This window comes from Stenella coeruleoalba (assembly GCF_951394435.1).
Source record: "Stenella coeruleoalba genome assembly, chromosome: 4".
In the NCBI taxonomy this organism is placed as follows: domain Eukaryota; kingdom Metazoa; phylum Chordata; class Mammalia; order Artiodactyla; family Delphinidae; genus Stenella; species Stenella coeruleoalba.
Window position 1 is genome coordinate 45,226,266 of NC_137149.1, and position 21,279 is coordinate 45,247,544.

The following is a 21,279-nucleotide window of genomic DNA, read 5'->3' on the forward strand; positions in this document are numbered from 1 at the left end:
CAGGAGGTTTATGTTTTTATTTTTTCATTTTTCCCATATTTTGTCATGAGCTTGTAAAACTTTTCTAATAAAAATGCACACAATTAAAAAGACATCTCATAGTGCAGAATGGGGTAACTGGGCCTCAGAGTATCAGGACAGGGGTGACATTTGGTCAGAATCTTAGGTGATAGGACTTGCCCAATGGGACAAAGAGAGGTAGGAGGAAGACTGGGTACTCCAGGCAGAGTGAGCAGCATGTGCAAAGGGCCAGAGGTGAGATGGGCCACCATATATCTGAGCACTGAACATAGTGTGGTATGATTGAAAGGCAGAGTATGAGAGAGAAATACCAGCCAGGTGAGGTGGAAAATTAGGTGGCTTGGTCATTGGTTGGCTCACCCAGCTAGTAAGTGGTGTATCTTGGAGGGGAAGGGAAGAAAGTACGGTCAAGAGGTTATTGTAAAAAACATGCAAAAATTCCATTTAAGATCCTCCAATAACTACTCATTATCCTTAGAATAAAATCCAAACTCCTTACTCTGCCTATGAGGCTTGGGAGTAGTGACGGTTGCACAATTTTTTTTTTTTTTTTTTTTCGGTACGTGGGCCTCTCAGGCCCCGCGGGCCGATGCAGGGTACACGGGTTCGTGCCCCAGTCCGGGAAGATCCCACATGCCGCGGAGCGGCTGGGCCCGTGAGCCATGGCCGCTGAGCCTGCGCGTCCAGAGCCTGTGCTCCGCAACGGGAAAGGCCACAACAGTGAGAGGCCCGCATACCGCAAAAAAATAAAAAATAAATATATATATATATTTTTTTTAATATATATAAAAAATATATTATATATATATAAATGAAGCAGAAAAAGAGAAAATTTAGAAAACATACACGTGAATAGAAGTTCATTAAAATTATTCATCACTCCATCATCTAGAGATAACACCTGTTGGTATGTATCTTTTTTGCCTGTTTGCAATGGTAAATAAAATAACGAAATTGTAAAAAACATTTAATAACCTCAACATATCTAATAGCTCAAACCAAAACTAAATTACAGTGCTAAAATGGAATATTTTTCCTATCTAAATATAAAAAAGTATTAAATATTATATTGATATTCAGGCTAAATCTTTCCCTCATAAGGTATTCGACATAAACATCTTTTAATATGTAACTCTTGGCAGTGTTTTGCATTAGGATAGTGGGATCTTTATGTTCACATGTTTCACTTTTTCATGACAACGTGTTTGTTGTCAAGAGATTAGGTCCTGCCTGTCTCCAACCTCAGCCCCTACCAGGCTCGCTCCTTCCTCTTCCCATACTGTGCTCCAGCTGCCCTGACATTTTTTCTGTTTCTCTGACCTCCCAGCAGGGCTCCTGGGCAGGGCTTTTCAGAAGACTCTTCCTCCAGGACCCTTGTGTCAGAGGACTTCTCATGGTTCCGGACCTGGTATCACTGTCACCTCCCCAGGAGGTCTTAAAGAGCTACATACGGGAACTGTCATCTGTCCTTATCTCTCAATCCTTGGCTCATCATCCGGTTCTCTTCAGCACTTATCACCATCTGCAGCAATCTTTTTCATTAGTTTATGTATTGATTTTTCATCTGCTCCTAAAAGAATATGTTTGAGGAGGGCAGTGGTTTTGCCTTTCTTGCTTACTCCAGTATCACCAGAATCTTGAGCTCTACCCAGCACTTCAGAGGTCTCAATAAATATTTGTGGATGAAACTACTGAATAAGCTCAATTTAGAGTGTGTGCTTTTAAAAATAGACAGACGTGTCAGTCCCCTTTTCTACCATTTACTTGAGGTGAGACCCTCACCCTTAGTCAATCTTAACCTCTCTGTTTCCTATATTTAAAATGGACTCAAGAAAAGTGCTATTGTGCTTTTTGAAAGGAACAGTATACTGTATAGTGCTCAGTACTGCACCTGCCAAAGAATAAACCTTCAAGAAGTGTTATCTGTATGGTAAATAGCATTATCCTTTTGTCATTTTCTTGTGACTTTTAGCCTTGACCAATGGGATATCTTGTTCTGCTTTGTAAACAGCCATAGTTCACATGTAATGTATAATTTTGCCAAATGTCCGTCTGGGGGCTTATAAATATGATTAGAAAGTTACCTTTTTAAATATTACCTTAAACCATAAAAAGCTTTACTTTAGTTTGAATAGAATTATTCAACTTGATTTCTCTTTTGATTAAATCAGAAGCATATTAAAAATACTAGATATAGGTGTTTACTCACTGGCTTCATCACAGTATTTTTTAGCACCTAAAATTTTTCAGCTTGAAATAAATCTCTGAGATTAGACCCATGCCAAGATAGTGATAAATACCTTTTAACATATGGTTGTCTAGTTGTACATATTTTTAATACTCAAAACATTCTTTGGAAGGAATGGTGAGATGGGAGATATTTTGAAGGGAAATAGAATTTCACATTTCTACTTGTATTAATCATTTCCCTCTAGATAAATAATGGAGAGGAGGTAACATATGCACAAAGACGTTGTTGAGTGAATAAAAGAAAATGGAAGAGAAGACAAGTGGGACTTGAGCACCCAGGACATCTGTCTGGGTGAAAACTTATTCAAGTACAGCATCAGGAAGACCTATATATAGGATGCTGAAAGGAGAAATAGAGTATCAAAGGATGTGAAAAACTACGGGGTTACATCTGTATCAGAATTCCAGTCCTTTGTGAGTGCCCATCACTGCAATATTCGCAGGGAATGTACACTCACCTCATCATGAATTTATTTTCTACATTTATATGTTTTAAAAAACCATTAGAATTAATGATCTAATAATTTTTGACAATTTAATAAAGTTACCTTCTAGTTTTCTCAGGGATCACACTGAATGTGCCTGGATTCTGGGGTGGTATACACAGGGAGAATAATATTTCACTCCTTTATTTCTAAATTTTTCATAAGGCTGCCTAGAATTTGCCATCTTTTGGGCTTTGTGGGTAACTGGATTTTTTTTCCTGTACGAAGATATAAGCATCTTCCATTTCTCATGTTTTGCATTTGTGTCTCTTCTATGGACTTCTTTCCCTCAGTTATTTTCATGAATCTGTGGATCATGGTTATGTTTTGTACTTGGATAAAGAGTCCTATGTTAGAGAGACAGTACCCCCCAGGCGAGGAAGTCCTGCTTCATCCAGCACGGTGTAAATGTTAAGAATTCATTAACAAGGTCACACAAAAATAGAAATTTGGGAAATTTTTAAATGCAGACATGGGGAACATGTTCTTAACAGAATGCTAATGAACAGGAGAGATGCTGGAGATGTGCCCAGCAAAGGGCGGCTCTCAGTGAAAGATAATACCTATGTTCAGAGATTGCAGACCTGTCGGGCCCAGAGCAGAATTTCTTACCCTCTTTACTAATCTAAGTGGATGCAAGAATAAATATGAATCAGCAAGGTAGTCTGTGTGAAAAAGGCAGCAGGAAGTTGGGTAGGAAATATAAGGCATAGAGATATAATGGAAAATGTCGTGTTTTTAAAATCAAAAGACAGGGTTTAGGCCTTTGTTGCTGCCTATGATCTTGGCAGGTTACTGAATTTCTCCAAGTTCTCTTTGTAAAATGAAGAGAATAATAACTCTTATTTAATGCTCATTACAAGGCAGGTACTGTGCAAAGTTCTCATAATAGTCCTACGCAGTCTATACTATTCTTATTCCCACTTTACAGGTGGAGAAAATGAGGCTCAGAGAGGTTAAGTGACTTTCTCTAAGATACTCAGTTAATAGGTAGCTAAGCAAAGATTCTAGCCCAGCTTTTATTTTTAAATTTTGTACTTTACTATGCTACCTTGCCCAGAGAGTTGAAGAAAAAATATAATTGTTTCTGAAAGGTTTTCAGACATGAAATTCAAATTATTATTAATCACTCCATTGTCCAGATCCATACAAGTAAAAGTGGTTAAACTATTAAGAAATAAGGTACACAATCAGTAATTTCCATTATTGTTTTGAATGTTATCAGCTTGCAGGGAAGAAAAATCTCCAGGGAAGGGACAAAGACTTTTTGGATTGGAATCATCCTCAGGCCAAACTGATCTCCATCAGTGCTTGGCAAAGAGAAATCATACGTATTCATGGTGAAGGGAAGTTCAGCGTCTCTGGAGCAGTGAGGCTCACCAGCACAGACATTAACACCCAGCCTCCTTATTCAAGGGCTGGGTACAGCTTCTGCAGCAGTGGTCACTGAGCCGCCAGAGCACACAAGCCCATGAGAGACGATGCTGTTTTCTACTTTATCCTCTGTGTGAGGCACACACAGACAGAGGCGGCACCTTGCCTTGTATTCACAGAGGAAAAAGGAGACCCTGATTTATTTCTCATCATTCTCTTTTACTCTCATGTTGGTTCACAAGGTTCTTTCCTGATTCATTATTTCATTCAGCCCTGGGCCCAACACTTAACCAGTTTTCATGAGCGCCACCTCAGTGGCATGAAAGATAAGGCCAGACAGACCTGGGTCTCACCACTTAGGAGATGTATAATTCTTGAAAAAGACACTGGATTTATTGGAGCCAGTTTCTTCATCTTAATGTGGGCATAATACACTTCATCTTCCTAGGTGGCTTTAAGAATTAAGTGAAATGGGATATGAAAAGTATCTGGCACATGGGCCATATCCAGTAGAAAATTGATGTTTTTGGCTGCTCAACATTTAATCTTTATTTTGGGAAACATCCCTCATACTCCATCTCTTCCCATGAGAGAAAACTGTCCCTCTTTCTGCTATCTGGTAGCCAGGGGTTGGGCAGGTAACCTAGCCTGAGCCAATTTGCTGCTTCCATCTAGGATTTCGAATTGGGAGCAAGTGCTGCAAAGACCAGGAGAAGTTGGGAAACATCCAAGATGTCATGGTGATGCTCATGGTGGGAGAGGAGACACCACTCTTGCTAAGACGTGTTTGTGTTCTTGATTCCGTGCAGCCTCCTTCTTTCCTGTGTTAAAGAAAATTGTTCTGATACTGCTAAAAGGACAAGGAAGACTTTATTCAAGATTATTGTAATAGGAGTTAATTATGACTATTGTAATAAGGGAGAGAGATGGCGCTCAGCTCTGAATCCAACAAGGAATAGCTGGGGATTTGCAGTGAGGAAGAGGATCAGAGGGTGTCAGTGGGTAGAAAATTACTAAGAGGGGACACAAAGGGTAGGGAGTTTCTTGCTAAACTGACCTAACAGGATTCTTGCTAAAGACAGGCCAAGGACTTCACATCAAAGGTGAGGGATGAGGAACTTGATCAGATATGAAGGGTGACAAGATATTAAGGCTGGGAGATTCTTACAAACTGGCTTAGCAGTGTTCTTGCTAAAACTAGGCTAGACAGGGACGAAGATCAAGGCCTAGTTGAGAACAGAGCTCAGAGGAGTCTAATTAAAATGTGGTCAAGGAGAGAGTCCTTGTCACCTGCTACATTTGATGTCTGGCTTTTAAGCCTCTTTTTAATTCTGTGCTTCCTTGATAAACTTCTAGTACATCTTTTCTGTTGAAGATAGCCAGTTGCTTACTGACAAGAATACAGATACACTGTAGTCTCAAATAGTATTACATAAGTAAACTGCAGCCCAGTTAATGGGGATATTTAAGGAATCAAGAATTCATTTTCTCTACTCTTGTATTTTGAAGAAAGAATTAACTGATCATACAAAAAAATCCATTCCATGATTTTACTTAATCATTATTAGTTTTTAGTGAGCTGCCATCAGGGTAATTTTGGTTTGAGTATCCATTCAGAAAAATCTCTTTGCTTTCTATCTTCCAGCATGTTTGAAATACATTTCTTGGGCTGATGCCTCTTCTAATCCTGTGAGGTAGGTTCTCTGCTGATCAACTCCATGTTTATGGATGAGGTTCCAGAGCTTGAGTGACCGGCCCAGAGTCATATACTTTGTGGTGAAGCTAGGATTCAAACTCAGGTTTTCTGATGGCAAACCCAAGCTCTTCTAGTAATAATTTTAGTGACAAATCTAGGGCTCTGCAAATTCAAACCAAACGCCTGAAATTTGATTTGATTAGGATCATCCATTCCCTTCAGGAAGCTCGCTTATGGGGGGCTCTGTTACTTGAATACCAGCTACTGAGGAGTATGTCTGATGCATTACATGAATCGTGTCTAGGCTTAGATGAGGACCACCTAAGGCTGGAGTTTGGACGTGGTCCTTGTCCCACACTGTATGATTGTCAGCTTAGACAGAATGAATCAGACTGGTGAAATCCTTGCTGAAGCTAATAGTTGACTGATGGCTTTCTAACCTCCTGCTCCAACCATTAACCCCGCCTAAGGGAATTTGCTCATGGAACTACAAATAAATGAGTGGCAGGTCTGGGAATAAAATGGGAACATCCATGGAACCAGGCACCACTGGTAATTTTTCCCATTATGACATGACTCTGTGACAGGTGCAGGGTGAATGTGTTTTTATCTCAATAATTTTCCGGGACATTCTTCTCTGTAGAGAGAAAATGTCAGATGTACACACTCCTCCATGGCGTGCATGTGAGGTTGCAAAGCCAGGTTAACTGTTTCCTAAGATTTCTGTGTCAGGGTAACTCTGTTGTTTGAATTGATCCGCGAAGAAATCCCTAGTGGTGCTCTTGTTAATTCCAGCTAATCGCTCTCCAGCAGGAGAACGAAGGCAGGCTTGTTCCCCTGGTGGGTCTTAGATCCTTAAATGCTGTGACTTCAAGTACTAATGAGCTAAAGGAAATCTTCCCCACACAGTTTAACCTACTGCTTCTTAAATGACAATCCTCAGGGTCTTTCCTTCACATTGAATCTCTGATAAGCTATGTTACAATTTCCTGATGACAGTTAAATTGAGTCTGCTCTTTAGCGTAGTTACCCTGTTTGCTTCCAATAATTCTGCCTTAAGAAGCTTCTGATGAGGAGGTTGCAGGCATGCTACCTCTAGCAATCCCTATAGGGAGGGTGGGGGGCACATGAAAATGAAGTAGCTGGGTTTTAAAAGAGAAAAGGAGGAGAAATCATTAAAAAAAAAAAAAAAAGCATGTCTCTAAGTGCAGGGACCATTTCCCAGGATTTTGTGTGGTTAATGAAAAGTCAGACAGCACATGACATTTACCCTGCTGAATGTTGATGATTAAGAAGGAAAAGGTTATATACCCTGCCTGCTTTTTTCCTTCTGGAGCTTCTGTACTAGGGGGTCAACATGAATTTCGCACAGAAGGAATTTCCTGTTTGTGAACAACCCAGAGCCCAACTCCAGTATTGTTGTAATTGTTCTTGATGATGGTAATTACTTTGTGTCCCCCCCAACCCGCCCCACCCCACACACCCCACACACCCCACACACCGCCCACCACACCCCCGCCACGGGTATTCCCTTCTCTGAATCTGGCCAATTGAAAGCCTTGCTCCAGTCTCCCAGCCTCTGATAGCCAGCTCCCTCCTGGACACATGCCAGCAGCCCATAATTAAAGTATTTTCTGGAGGGAGTGTCTCCATGTACTACCCATTGTGAAAGGCGTCCTTGGAGTCTGGATATAGTAACTGAAAAGAAATGAGACCTTTCCAATTTGTCCCTTTTTCTGCAGCCCCTGCCGCGCCCCTTTCCCAGGACAAAAACATTGTGAAATGCCACACAAGAAGGAAGGATCCTTTTCAGTGAATTTGAAAGCTAGAGCATAATACATCCCCTTCCCCCCACCCCCAAGAGTGGATGTTTCAAGTGTAACCTTCCTATTACAATTATTCTTGCATGATTAAATAGAAACTGTCCTCCTATTATGCTCTTTGTTGATACATTAAATGTTCCAGTGAGACATTAGACTGTATTATAATGAAGCATTTCTGGAATGTCAGATTATAAATTAGGTATGTCTTTGAAGATTACCTTCAATGAGATTTGATTATGTGACTGTTAATTCTAAAAACAATAAACATTATCAGCATTTTCATACGTATATTATCTCACTGGATATTGATAATTATTTTATGACGTAGTTAGCACTGACATTATAAATCCATTTTCACCAGTGAGAAAACCTGAACTCAGAGAAGTTAAATAGCTTTCCCTGGGTTCTCTAGCTAGTAAGTGGAACTGAGACATGAATCCAGATTTCTTGATTTCCATAGTGAGGTTCTTTTCATTGCACTATTAGATTATTTATAAAGTCAAGGTACAGAAAATATATATCGATTCTTACAAAATTCTGCAAATTTTGTATCTCCAAGTGCAAAGGGAATAAAATTGGAAAATTATAATGGTTTGCAAAAAGTAGAGTTTTGATGGAGTTGTGCTTTCTCCTATCAAGTAGCCCAAACACACAGAGGGAGAACAATTATATTACCAAACCCCATTCTCAACAATGCAACTTATATGCAAAACTTGGAAGGCTTGTTGGCTTCTGTTCCACAATGAACATGGGAAAAGAGATCAGTGTTTACTTCATGGAAACCCTAATTCAAATTTCTAATTGGGTATAATGAACAAAGGAGAATGTCCCGAATGCTTGAGAACTGTAAACAGTGCAGTGTTCTTTTAGTGATCACACACTGATTATCTTAGTGAATCTAAATTATGTGGGTCCAACTGCTGCTGTGGGAGGCATAGCTCCTTCACTGTGTTTCCAATAAACTGTGGGCTGTCATGGTTAGTGAATGTGGGGCGGGGAGGGCTTTTGCTAGCTGGCATCATGACGGAGTAGCCAGACAGGACAATCACTTTTCAAAGAATTGTAAAAAAGGAAACCTGTTGCTATGACTGTGATTTAAGGAGACTGTCTTTTGAAAGTTACGTGTGGTGATAAGATAGTTAATGTTTAAATTAAGAGTCTCCAGAGACTAAGCCACCAATTCTAAAGATGCTCAAGATTATTTCTGGAACCTACGCTGGGGATTGTCTTTAGAATTTATTATCAACTTCCTTTAACTTCTTCAGCAGTTGCAAATCTTTGTCCATAGGAGACAACTTGATTTTGGAAAAAGAGTAATAGTATTTGGAATCAGACCAGGTCTGGACAATTAAATGAGGGGATGAGTTGCGGGGGGCAAGACTATTTTGGGTCAAAGTGAAGTGTGACAAAGGATGGGGAGTCATTTTCATGTGCCTTGCCCGCTATCTCTGAGGGCAGTTCCAGAAGAGACAGTCCTAAAATATTTTTGATGGTAGAAACATCATGGAAATAATTCTACTCCTTAGATTTTTCAAAAATAAAATTGCTTTTCTCATAAAATTTATATATATATATGTATACATATACATATGTATGTATGTAAATGCCTATATATGTATATATACATATGTAAAATACTTATATATGGGGGACTTTTTGGTAGAAAAGTTAGAAAGTATAGGTATATAGAAAGAGGAAAACAATCACCAAGTTTACTGGGTAGCCTCTACCCACGTGCTGGTGCCTGCTCTCTGTTCTGAGTCTTTTCACAGACACACATGTGTACATTAGAGAGGAAGTAGAATATAGTGGTTATAAGTTTAGCGGGGAGAACTGGGAGGTTTAAGTTCAAATTCCAACTCTGCAATTTCCTAGCTCTGTGATTTTGGCCAAGTTACCCAAAATCTCCTATTCTCCTTTTTCTCACCTATAATATGGAGTTGAGTTGTACTAACTTTACTGGATTATTATTGATCATTTATTTTTTATGTATTTATCCATTTACTAAAAAAATGTTTATTGAGCACCTATTACATACCTGACTCTGTTTTAAGTCCTGGGAACAAAAAAGGAATGAACACAACAGGTGTCCTGGACCTGAAGGAATGTACTAGAAAGGAGACGTAGACAAAAATCTTATAGATACATTAAAATACATAATATGGAAGGTGCTTGCATCAGTCCCTGAGCCTTAATTCTCACAGGGCAATGTCAAGAGGGCCAGATAATGCCTGCACACATAGTGGCTTGCATTACAGGAGAATCATGAGCTTAGGGAATCTTCATCTTTTATAATGGACAGTAAGTCTGCTTGAACTTTGCCCTGCGGAGAGAGACATAATTATCTTTATTATATACAGGACAGTAAATAAACCTGCCTTTTACTATCTCCATCTTCTAAGGCTGTTCGCTCTACAAATGTTCTTGAAAAGTAGTCCAGAATAAAGGAGGCCAGTGCCTCTGCTTGCAAGATGTGAAGAATTGCAAGAGACTCGTGGAGAATTATCTCATAACACTTGTCAGAAATGCAAATCCTTAAGCCTCATTTAGACCTGCTGAATCTGAGACTCTGAGGGTAGAGCTGAGCAAGTTTTGTTTTAGCAGGCATCCAGGTGATTTTGAAGCAGCTAAAGTTGGAGATCCACTCTACAGGGAACAAACTGAGGATTGACTGGGAAATTTGGATAGAAGTGGATGTGAATCAGTAGGGCTGTATCCTAGAGCAGTGCCTGCAGTAGACAGACCAAGATGTACCTGGGGCTGGTTGTCATGGTAATACCTCCAGGTAGAGAGGGATGGAGGGTAGGACCTGGAGAGGCAGTATCAATAAACGTGAACTGATCTAGAAATCAGGATACTGGGTTTCTGCCATTCCTATTCCCATGTAAAGTTGAACAAATAATTCAGTTTTAAAGACTTTTTTGAATCTGAAAAAGATTTTGAAGATCCTCTAGTTCTAGGGTTTCAAATACAGATTTTCTCTTGTGACAACTCTAATCTCCTGAAACACAGGCTTTAGAGAGATTTGCAGGTATCTTCCATGGGTAAGGAATGGGATGTGGGGATACCCTTACAGCTGACATCACTAATCTGTCCAAATGCCATATTTTTCTTTAGGATGAGAGAAGACAAGTTATCTATCCTTTGATATTTGCTAGTCTTCTGTTCTCCATGTTCTTATCAGGGACCACCCCAGTGCTAGCTTTCTTTCACAAGTTTACTTTATGTTATGATTTTGCGTTGTTTGGGTGAATCATCACTGAGATGAATGGAAAAGTGTAGGGCATTTGGATTCTCAGACTGTGACTTTGCACTAAAATTCAGCCCAGATTAATGACTTCTGAGGCAAAAGTCTTTGTCAATTTACTTTCTTTGAAGTGTTACTTGTTCCAAAACCAAATGGATTTTTTAGTGCACCTGCAATCAGCAACAACTAGAGAGAGAGAGAAAAAAAATCATTTTGAAGTAGTTTCTTGGAAATCTGTTTAAAGGTTTTAGCAAGTTGGATATATTATTAACCACCATGTGAGTTCTCAAAAACAGCTTTGGAACTCTTAGAATCTTGTCTATTTTTACATTTTCAAATTAAACATTTTTAGTCAGCCAAGCACATTGAAAAAAGTAAAAATTTGATTTGAATAGTAGTGATTTCTTTAAGGTGAATCTTCAATTTTAAATGTGACTAATACTTCAAAATGAAATTAACATTCGTACGTAATGGTTTTGATTTGTTTCCAAGAAAATAATAGTTCATAGCTGTGGATCTGTTATGGTACTATTAGTTATTGTGCCAGCAATCACAATATTCAGAAAGCTGAGGAGAAACTATGAAACATTAACAGCAGTAGTGTGAGGACAAAAAGAGGGAAAACTAGATCGGAGAGAGGAAAGAGGAAGAAAAAAGGAGTAAGTAAGGAGAGAAAAAGGAGAGAGAGTGAAAGTAAGAGGGAGAGACAGGCAGACAGACGCACAAGCGATAGAGAGAAGGAGTAAGAATATATGAAAGGTGGTGGCCAGCCTCTGCTCCCTCTACGCCGCCCTTGCTAAAATTGTGTCATTTCCAAGGGATGAGCAGCTACTTTTCAGTTTTAAGCTAATGCTTTCCCAGAAAATGTTTTCGTTGCTCCCTAAATCATTGATTGGGCTATTAAGGGTCTAAAATGAAAATTTAATTCATTGTTAGAGTCTTCCCAAAGTGTGGCCTCCTGGAACACACTGATTGAGCTACACTGCTGTCTGACTAATTGAAGAGAGAGGATGGAAGTGCATGAGAGCAGAAAGTAAATGCCTGTGGGCAGCAGGGGCAGACCCTCTGCAGGGGCCCCTCTGCAAGCCTGAGTTTGTGGGGATGGAGAGACCAATAAGAGGATGGGAATTGTTCTACATTGTCCTTACTGAGAAGGAGTATAGGATCCTCCTGCCAGTCCCAATTAGCAGGGTTGAAATTGTCATTGGACTCTGCTTAGAGGTCAAGAGCACCTACCCCAACCCATCTGTCACACCTGACCACTGAGAAATTGGTGACCCAGAGGCAGAGGGTACCCAGTCAGGGCATGGAAAGGTTCTGAGAGTCTGGGAGGTGCAGTGGAATAGCTGTGGAAAGGGCAGTATTTGGCATCATAAAACCCTGGATTTAAGTCTTTTCTCTGCCTCTTCGTGACCGTAATCTTGGAAAAGGCAGTGTGTGTTTCTGAGTGTCCTCATCTGTAAAATGGAGATGATGATAAAACAATAAGGCCAACGTGTGGAGAAAAGGACGTAATGTAAATAAAATGTTTAGCATCGTTCCTGGGAAGCATCTCCTTAAATTTTAACTGTCATTCTCTTTGCAATTCCATTTATGTTGTCATAAATTCTATCGTTGTCAGAGGCAGGAAGATAAGAGCCAGATTGGGGTGTTAGTTCACCAGAACAGGAGCAAGTCAAAGGATCTGCGAGCAGGGATGTGTACAAGGCGCAAAATCAAGCAGGTCTTAGGAAAAAGATGGGCAGAGTATGGAGATCTAAAACTTAAGCGAACGCCTCACTAGTATATTACTAATACTAGCACCTATCATTTGTACCTTACCGGCCAAGTGCTACTCTCTTTCTCTTGTATTATACTATTGTTTCTAATCCTCATATCTATTCTATAGGAAAAGAGAGTATTATTTTCCCATTTTCACTGGTGAGGAACAAAGAGCTCAGAACACTTACATAGCAACTGAGAACCCAAGTCCTCATCCCAAGGCCTGTAATCTTTCCGTTGCCCTCACATTTCAGATGACTGCTGTCTGGGCCATTGGAAATATCTGTAGGTTCTGGTCTCTTTTCTGCTTTTTTCCTTTTTTGCTGTAATTGCTAGAACTTTGGGCCCAGAGGAAAAGGGAGAGGTCTGCTCCTCACCCATGTCTTTTTCTTCTCATCTCCCTTTAACTTCCTGGCTCCTGTTTTATTTTGTGTTGTTGTTGGATCTTATTGTACCTCTGGTTTTATTATGAACAAAACATTTCAGAGTAAAGAGTATATCAGCTCGATATTGTGTGTAACAAGTCAGCCCCCAACAACCATTTCTTATTTCTCACAGTCTGTGAGTTGGCTGGGGGTTGGTGGGTCTAGGCTGGCTTTGGCTGCAGGTGGCTCTGCTCACAATGTCTCATTCTCATTCTAGGACCATCAGGCCAGCCCCAGAATGGTCTTGGCATGCAAATGGCAGAGGTGCAAGAGAGCACGTAGAAGCACACGAGTCTTCTTAAAGCTTAAATTCAGCACTGGCACACCTCGTTTCCACCTCATTCTGTTGGTCAAAGCAAATCGTATGGCTGAGCCCAAAGTCAAGAAGCAGGGAGTGCCCTCGCTTACAGTGGAGGGCACTAGAGAGTATATTTGTATATTTCCAAAGTATATGTTTCCTATTTACATATTCACAGAAGTATGTATTTCCAAAGGATAGGGAAATAGGAAGGAGGGGTGGAGAATTGGGGCCATTGACACAATTTATCACAGAGATGTGTCAACCAAGCAACCATTTTGCAACCTACTGTTGCCTGTTGGTTTCTCTTCCTCTATCTGACTCTGACTTGAGGGTTAGCTCTCTTTCAAGTCCTGACAACAACCATGGGATTCAGATGTATTCCTTGGAGTGGTTGACATGGTGTTGCTTTTTCCCTGCTCCCTCTCCACCACATGAAATTTGTAAGCCCCAGAGTAGAAGCAGGGTCTTCACGCTCTTGCATCACCAAGTAGGACACATTTGTGAAGTAACAGAGGTTTTTTTCTTTGAATCCCCAAACAACTTTTTTGAAAGTCTCTATTTCCTTTAATAAGTTTAGGGACAACACAAGTGGGTAATTCACACCATAGTCTGGTATTCTTGTACTTTACATGGTATTTTACTTCTGTATTGCTTTTCCTAGTATTATTGTATTTTCACTGAAACTTTGCCAGACACAGTACCTTTTGTTGAATAATGGTAGCATTTCAAGTGAGAAACATGCTGATTGGATAACAGAGGGGCTCTGAAATTGAAATGACTTCCTGTACGTGGGTATGAATCCTGATTATTGCATAGAATGGATGCTCAAACATGGCACTAATGGACTACATGAATAAAACTCTCTCTCTCTCTCTTCTTTTGGCTCTGCAAAATTCTATCCTTCCAAGGTTGGAATCTGAAACTTTTTGACCAAGTTCTTAGGAGGGGTTATAACATGCCATTTAAATCACTGTTAACCTGGCCTCCAAAACCACGTGTAATCTGGGCCTCTCATTCTTTGCATCTTGCACTCTTCCTCTCCCTTTCCGACAAAATTCTTACTACACAAACCTTTCTGCCTCTTAAATGCCAAGTTACTTTATGCCTTATATTTTTGCACCACTCCATTCCCTCTGCCTGGAATGTTCTTCCCTCAGCCATCTATCCTTCACCTGGCTAAATTCCTGCATGTCCTTCAAGATTCAGTTAACTCCTAACTTATTTGAGAAGCTGTCCTGACTTCACAGTTGAGATTATCCAATCTGTTACCCTGTCCTAACACTCTCCATCTTTCTTCCTAGAACATTTCACACTTCTAGTGAGTGAATGAATAATTGTATAGCTTTTGTTTCATGTCTGCTTTCCTCTCCAGTCTCTCAGCTCCTTGAGGATAAGAACCATTTCAATATCATATCCTTTGCATCCATGGCCGTTAACCTGTAGCCTTTGGCACAGAGTCAGTGTTTTGTTACTTGTTGAATGAATGAATGAACAAATGAAACTTTGCAGAGACATAGACGCTCAGATCTGGAACAGACTCTCGACACAGCTCATGTTATGAGCTCCACAACAGCCCTCCTGGTCTCCAGGTAGCTGACTGCCTCTGCTTGAACCTTCCCCCACCTGGGAACTCACTCTTCTTGAGGCTGACAATTCCATCTAACAGTTACAAAATTTCAATGTCCATTAAACTAAAGTTTGTCATTCTATAACTCATCCATTGATTTTATGTCTTGCCCCTTGGGATTTTACAAAACAACCCTAATCTACCTTTTATTTGGCAGTATTTTGGAATTTTAAAACAGCGATTGTAACTCCTAAGCATTCTTTACTGAATACCCACTGTTTGATACGCACACATTATCACCATTATCTCATTTAATTCTCAACACAGCCCTCAGTGTGTTGGTATTACTATCCCCATTTTACAGATAAATTTAAACAATTAGCCAACAGCATGGAGCTAGTAAGTGGGGGCACCTGGATTTGAAACCAGGGGCCATAATTTGTGCAACCCAGATTCTTGTATGTCCAGAGGACTAACATAGCTAATACATTCAACAAATACGAAGGACTCTACAAAACTTATTTACAACATTGGGTGGTTGTTCCTTTCTTATTTTTGAACCTTTATATTCTTTTGTATAGTTCTACGGAATTCTTTTGTCCGTACTTCCTTAGTGTTGGTGATATTTGATTCCTTTCTGCATTCACCTAATGGACAACTATATATATATATATACACTTCATGCAGCCCTGGGGAACAACTTGAAATAATCTCTGTATCAATTTAGCTACATTATGCTGCTATAATAAACAATGCCCAAGTCTTAGTGGCTTACACAGCAAAGGTTTATTTCTAAATCATGCTAAATATCTTTGATGGGTTAATAAGCAGGCTATTTATCATAGTGCACCAGAGACCCAGGCTAATAGAGCAACCACCATCTTGAACATGAAAAAGCAATGAAAGAGCCCTGACGTTTCTCACCAACAATGGAATGTTTGGCCTGAAAGTGACACTAGTTACATGGCTCCACCCATTCATAAGGGGCCAGAGTGTACAATCCTGCCATGTGTGCAGACACTGGGGGACTAAGAAATATTTGGTTTATATTCGATAACTTCCACAAGACTAAGATATGTCAGAGATAATTTGATTGTATTAAATAGAAACCTACTCAATATAACTCAAGTAAAATGATAATTTATTATAAGGAATCAGGGAGTTTAATGGAATCCAAGGGTTAAAATACAGTTAACTGTGTACTTCATAAACTCCAAAGTACATAAACTATAGATGTCCACAGTTATCATAAACTGTGAATATTGAGAACTGGAGGGCTTCCAAAGACTAGCCAGGAAATTCCCTTACTTTCTTTGTCTTTAGGAACAAATGGCCTCCTATCTCTGTTTTCTTGCACATTTGAGTCATTCTTCTTCTTCTTCTTTTTTTTTTTTTTCCTGTGCAAACCAGCCTTCTCTGTTTATTTCTTAGCACGTGTCCTTAAAGTTGATCAGCCCAAAATGGGAGATGTAACCCTTGAGTCTATTTGACTTTACAGTTTCAGGGCCTGCATCTGGCTAACTGAGACTGTCTTGGATCCTTGTGTCAGTATCCTCCCATAGTCCAGTTAATAATGACTATTGGCAAGGGCAAAGATGATGTCAGATGCTAGTTAGTCGTCCTGTCTCTAGGGAGCACAGAGGAGGAATTGATAGGCATCTTTATCACATTAGCCTTTCCTAGCACCAGCTTAAATGACCAATAATTTACAGTTCCTGAAAAAGGAATTAGTCATCATCTTCCCAAATAGTGTGGAACATTAGGCAAGCCTCAGTGTTCTTCTTTTGTCTTGTCTTTTCCAGCTGACTTCTGAAATTCTACCTTATCACTGTATCTCTTAAATATTAAGATTTAATTCTCACTTAAATTTAACATTCTCTCCCCCAACCACTTCATATAGTCTCATCAACTAACTAATAATTAAACAAATGATTATCAAATGGCTAGTATGTAAGGGAGTATACTTTGTGTTGGATATAACCACAAGGGACTGCCCTCAAATTGCTTACAATCAAGTATGACAGGTTTATGTGAACTGAGAGTCTAATATCATGTTTCTGCGGCCAACAGATGACAGACATCTGAGGATGGAGGGACAAGAACTGACTTTTACAGAATATCCACTATGTGCCATGTACCATGTGCTGGGCACTCAGTGAATAATTTCTCGTAAATCCTTATATTACACCAACAGAGACAGACATCATCAGTCTAATTTAAAGAGAAGCAAGGTTTTAGATTCCAAAGCCAGTTTTTCTTCCTAGGTCAAGCTCCCTCTAAGAATGCGGTGGTGATATTGGCCAGAGTTGACTACATTGGGTAGGTCTTTGACTCTGCTCATTCTTTCTGGCTTGTAGCACTACATTTAGAATCTTTCTTCTAAATCACTTTATGAGAAAACTTGCTTCTCATAGTCAATAAATAACTGGGTGGTTTTTGATTTGGGTTCTTTGTTATTTATTATATTTACATTCAAATTCAAGTAAAGCTTCATGATAAGATGAAAAGGCCAAATGAGTGTGTTGACCATTAAAGCTGGAAGTGATGATTTCTGACACTGTCATGGTGGGAAATAAATTCTTATCAGAAACTGAGTTAACAACTGACCAGGTTGTCCCTGTATGAATGCCTGTCTTCATGAGGTAGCTGACCCTTGGGGAGGATGTAAGACCTGTTTGCACTGTTTTACCTCAGAGTAGATAATTGTCTTTTCTATTTCAGAGGCTCATCCAGCAGTTTATTACATGGTACCCTCATGGCCTCAGAGAGCTCTGTCTTCTTCTATAAATTACCATCGCATTCTGGGGAAATTGCTTAAGTCCTGGTGGAATACTGCAAACTGTAAAACTTCTTGACTTTCTCTACTCTAAAGGGTATTCACTAACAATGGATAAATTAAGGAGAGGCACAGTGGAATGGTGGAAAAAGCATAAAGCAAGGAAGACCTGGGTTTTAATCCTGGCTCCTCTATTTAGTAACTATGTAGATGTGGGTAAGTTATTTAACCTCACTGCTAGTTAGTTTCCAGATCTGGATAAAAAAGGGTAACAAAATCTACCTCAGAGGCATGTTGCAGGGCTTAAATGAGGTAAAGCATGTAGAAGATGTTCAATGCAATCATGCAATTGTAATGTATTTATACAAGCCTGCCATGAATGACCATGTAGACTGGGCACTGTATGACTCTAAGGAGTGCCGTTCACATGTGGTCGGTACTGTGTAGTGGTACTGTGCAGTCGTTATTATTACTCCTCTCATGGAATTTTCCCACCTGGTACTGTCTCTTGACATCTTACTTTTGGATCATTGGTTCTATTGAGCAACCTACCTAACTTCAGTTTTTTGACTCTGGCTGGACATTGCTTCTTCAATAACCCACTTCCATTTTGGACGCAGCAGACCGTGACCTGGAATCTTGGAGTACTTTTTCCCATCCTTGAGCTAGAGATTAGCTTTTCTGTTTGCCTGGAAGGTGGAATCAGAGACCATGAATAGCATGAGCTCGGTTTGGAGACAGAGGACCTGCTTTTGTGACTGAGGGTTGTAGCTTCAAACTGTTGGCACTTGAAATTGAAAATTGTGGTTATTTTCTTGAACTTTTATTTCATTATCACAGAAGCACACAAAGACCTTTGGAAGTGGTGACGAAAAGAGTTAAAGGATCAGGGCTTCCCTGGTGGCGCAGTGGTTGAGAGTCTGCTTGCTGATGCAGGAGACACGGGTTCGTGCCCCGGTCCGGGAAGATCCCACATGCCGCAGAGCGGCTGGGCCCGTGAGCCATGGCCGCTGAGCCTGCGCGTCCGGAGCCTGTGCTCCGCAACGGGAGAGGCCACAACAGTGAGAGGCCCACGTACCGCAAAAAAAAAAAAAAAAAAAAAAAAAGAGTTAAAGGATCAATAGAACTCTGTGAGTAGGAATTTGGCACTTCTTTAGAGAATATCTGTGGGAGGCAAAATTTGCAATTGGGTCATCAGGCGTTAATACAAATTTGTGAATACTGAACCTTAGGTGCAACCAAATTCCATTGTTAACTGGAGGGAAAGCATTTTATGAATCTTAAAACGCATAGCTTTTGAATAGCTTGGCATCATATTCCCATTTTTCATATGCTGATTACAAGGTGACGTCTTACTCAAATTGATGCTATTTGCTCCATTCCTTCGGAAGTGCATCAGGAGAAAGAAACGGGAAGAGAAAAATGAGAAATTAACACCCCCTTGGGAATCATAAGAAGTCTTGGTTTTTATCCTTCCTATGTAAGTGAATTTATTTGAACTAAACTTTTTGTAGGTTGAAATTTGTACTGCTGAATAGAAGGGGAGTGGGTATGTGGTGGGTGAAGAATGAAGGATGGAACAATTAATATTTGTAAGGTCTACTCTGATCCAAATTCTCTCCATATTTGTTTAATCCTCATAATATCTCCATGAGGCTGGGGTTATTGTTTCATTTAACAATGAGAAAAACCATGTTCAGAGCAGATACTTTGCTCAATATCACATCTTTATCACAGCTTTCGTGTTTTCAGAGTTTGGGTTTTAACCCATACCTGCTGACTCCAAGTCAATTCTCTTTCCTTTAGAGCAGGTCAGCAAACATTTTTGGGAAAGGGCTATAGTATAAATAGGTTCTGTGGGCCATATGGTCTCTGTTGCAACCACACAATATGCTCGTGTAGTACAAAACCAACCATTGACAATATTTGAACACATGAGTACTGCTGTGTTCCAATAAAGCTTTATTTATAAAAACAGGCAGTGAGTGGGATTTAGCCTGCAAGCCCTAGTTTGCCAAGCCCTGCAAGCCTCAGAATAAAAACCAAACTGACAAACCCTCAAACCAAGAGAACAGAAAAGAGCTAAATGAAAGTAGAGTTTGGAGGGGGACACTTTGTAAAGGGCATCATAAAAAATATATATTCTTTTCCGCATATTTGAGAAGAAAGGCCATTTCATATACACTGTGTGACTGTATCAGTTGTTTGATTGTGTCAGTCTCTGGAAGGCAACCAAACTCTTCCTTAAATATATACATGACTAGAATTTCAAATGTTACATCTTAGTTAACCACAAAAGACTAGGTCAAAGTATTCCCCTACACACACAAACTGTCACAGTTCCTCTCCATTTGGGTGGCTCGTTCCTTCTCTTCTTGTCGTTGACTGAATTTTAATGTAATCCTTAAATTCCATTATATAAACAGATAACCATGTTGTTGAAACAATTCTGATATACATCCAGACAGATAAAATTTACTTTTAGGGTAAAACTATAGTGTTATTTTTCTCTACTGAAGATACCATGGATAAAAGATGTCTAAAAAAAATATTTCTTTGACATTTGTTTATTTCTCTTTACATGACAAACAGATAGAGACTGGGAGGCCCAAAACAAAGTGCTAACTAAAATATGGTGAAAAAAATATTTCTTTACAAACACCAATGTAAGTATATGAAAAATGTGAAAAGAACAACTTCTTAACTCTCACTAAATTCCATAGGAAATCACCAACTTGGTCCCCTATAAAAATATGCAGGACGTGTGATAGTCTAAAATTACCTAGTGCAATAACTAAACCAAATAATGTAACTGAGGAATAGGAAAGACTCAAAGCCATTTTGCAGTGGGTTTCAGGTTCAGTGGCTTAGTATTCTGGTTCAGGAATCCTACTGCAGTTGTTCAGACTAGAAAAGACGAAAGTCTGAATTGCAATAGTAACTCTTACTGTGCAAGGAAAGAGAAATATTAGAAGTTTTTGTATGTAGAATTGACAAAATGTAGTGTATTAGTTTGAAGTCAGTATAGTTGATGATGATGATTATGATGATTTTTGGTGGCAGGTAACAGAAACTGGCCAGTGAACGTATGCAGAAATGGTGACTTATTGGCAGGATTCTGGGTAGCTCACATAATTGAAGAAAGAAAGTGTACATAATTGATCAAATCTTGGGAAGGCAGAAATCAGGGAATCTCTAGGGATGTTAGCACTGAGCCTCCATATATCTTCTTTCTGGGGTGCTGTCATACGATTATTGACTTCCAATCTGTGGTTGGTTAGTTGTGTTAATGGTCCCAATTAAAGACCTCATTGTATCCATGCCCTTTGCTCTGTAACTCTATAGTCCCATCTCATTCTGATTCTGAAACTGGCCCTGGACCAGTAGCAAATGTGATATAATCAGCAACTTGAATAAGCACTTACAGATTTCTGCTTCCTTGCTTGCTCCTTGTCTTTGCCATGAGAATGTGTCCAAGCTAGCCTACAGGATGATGTGGCACGTGGAGAAGAGCTGAATCATCCCAGCTATCTGAACTGAGCCAGCAGCTATG

At 39.7% G+C, this 21,279-nt stretch overlaps 1 protein-coding gene across 12 annotated transcripts in view; it reads left to right on the forward strand.

Moving 5' to 3' along the window:
* Positions 1-21,279, forward strand: part of LOC307185908 (uncharacterized protein) — a 390,038-nt gene that overhangs the window by 317,046 nt on the left and 51,713 nt on the right. For 2 of the 12 annotated variants that reach the window (XM_079920475.1, XM_079920479.1), the window contains 3 exons: positions 18,567-18,671; positions 19,071-19,206; positions 20,323-20,392. The exons of the other annotated variants lie outside the window; for them this stretch is intronic. The gene's annotated coding sequence lies outside the window, so the exon portion shown is untranslated. The remainder of the gene's footprint in view (positions 1-18,566; positions 18,672-19,070; positions 19,207-20,322; positions 20,393-21,279) is intronic. 12 annotated transcript variants of the gene reach the window in all.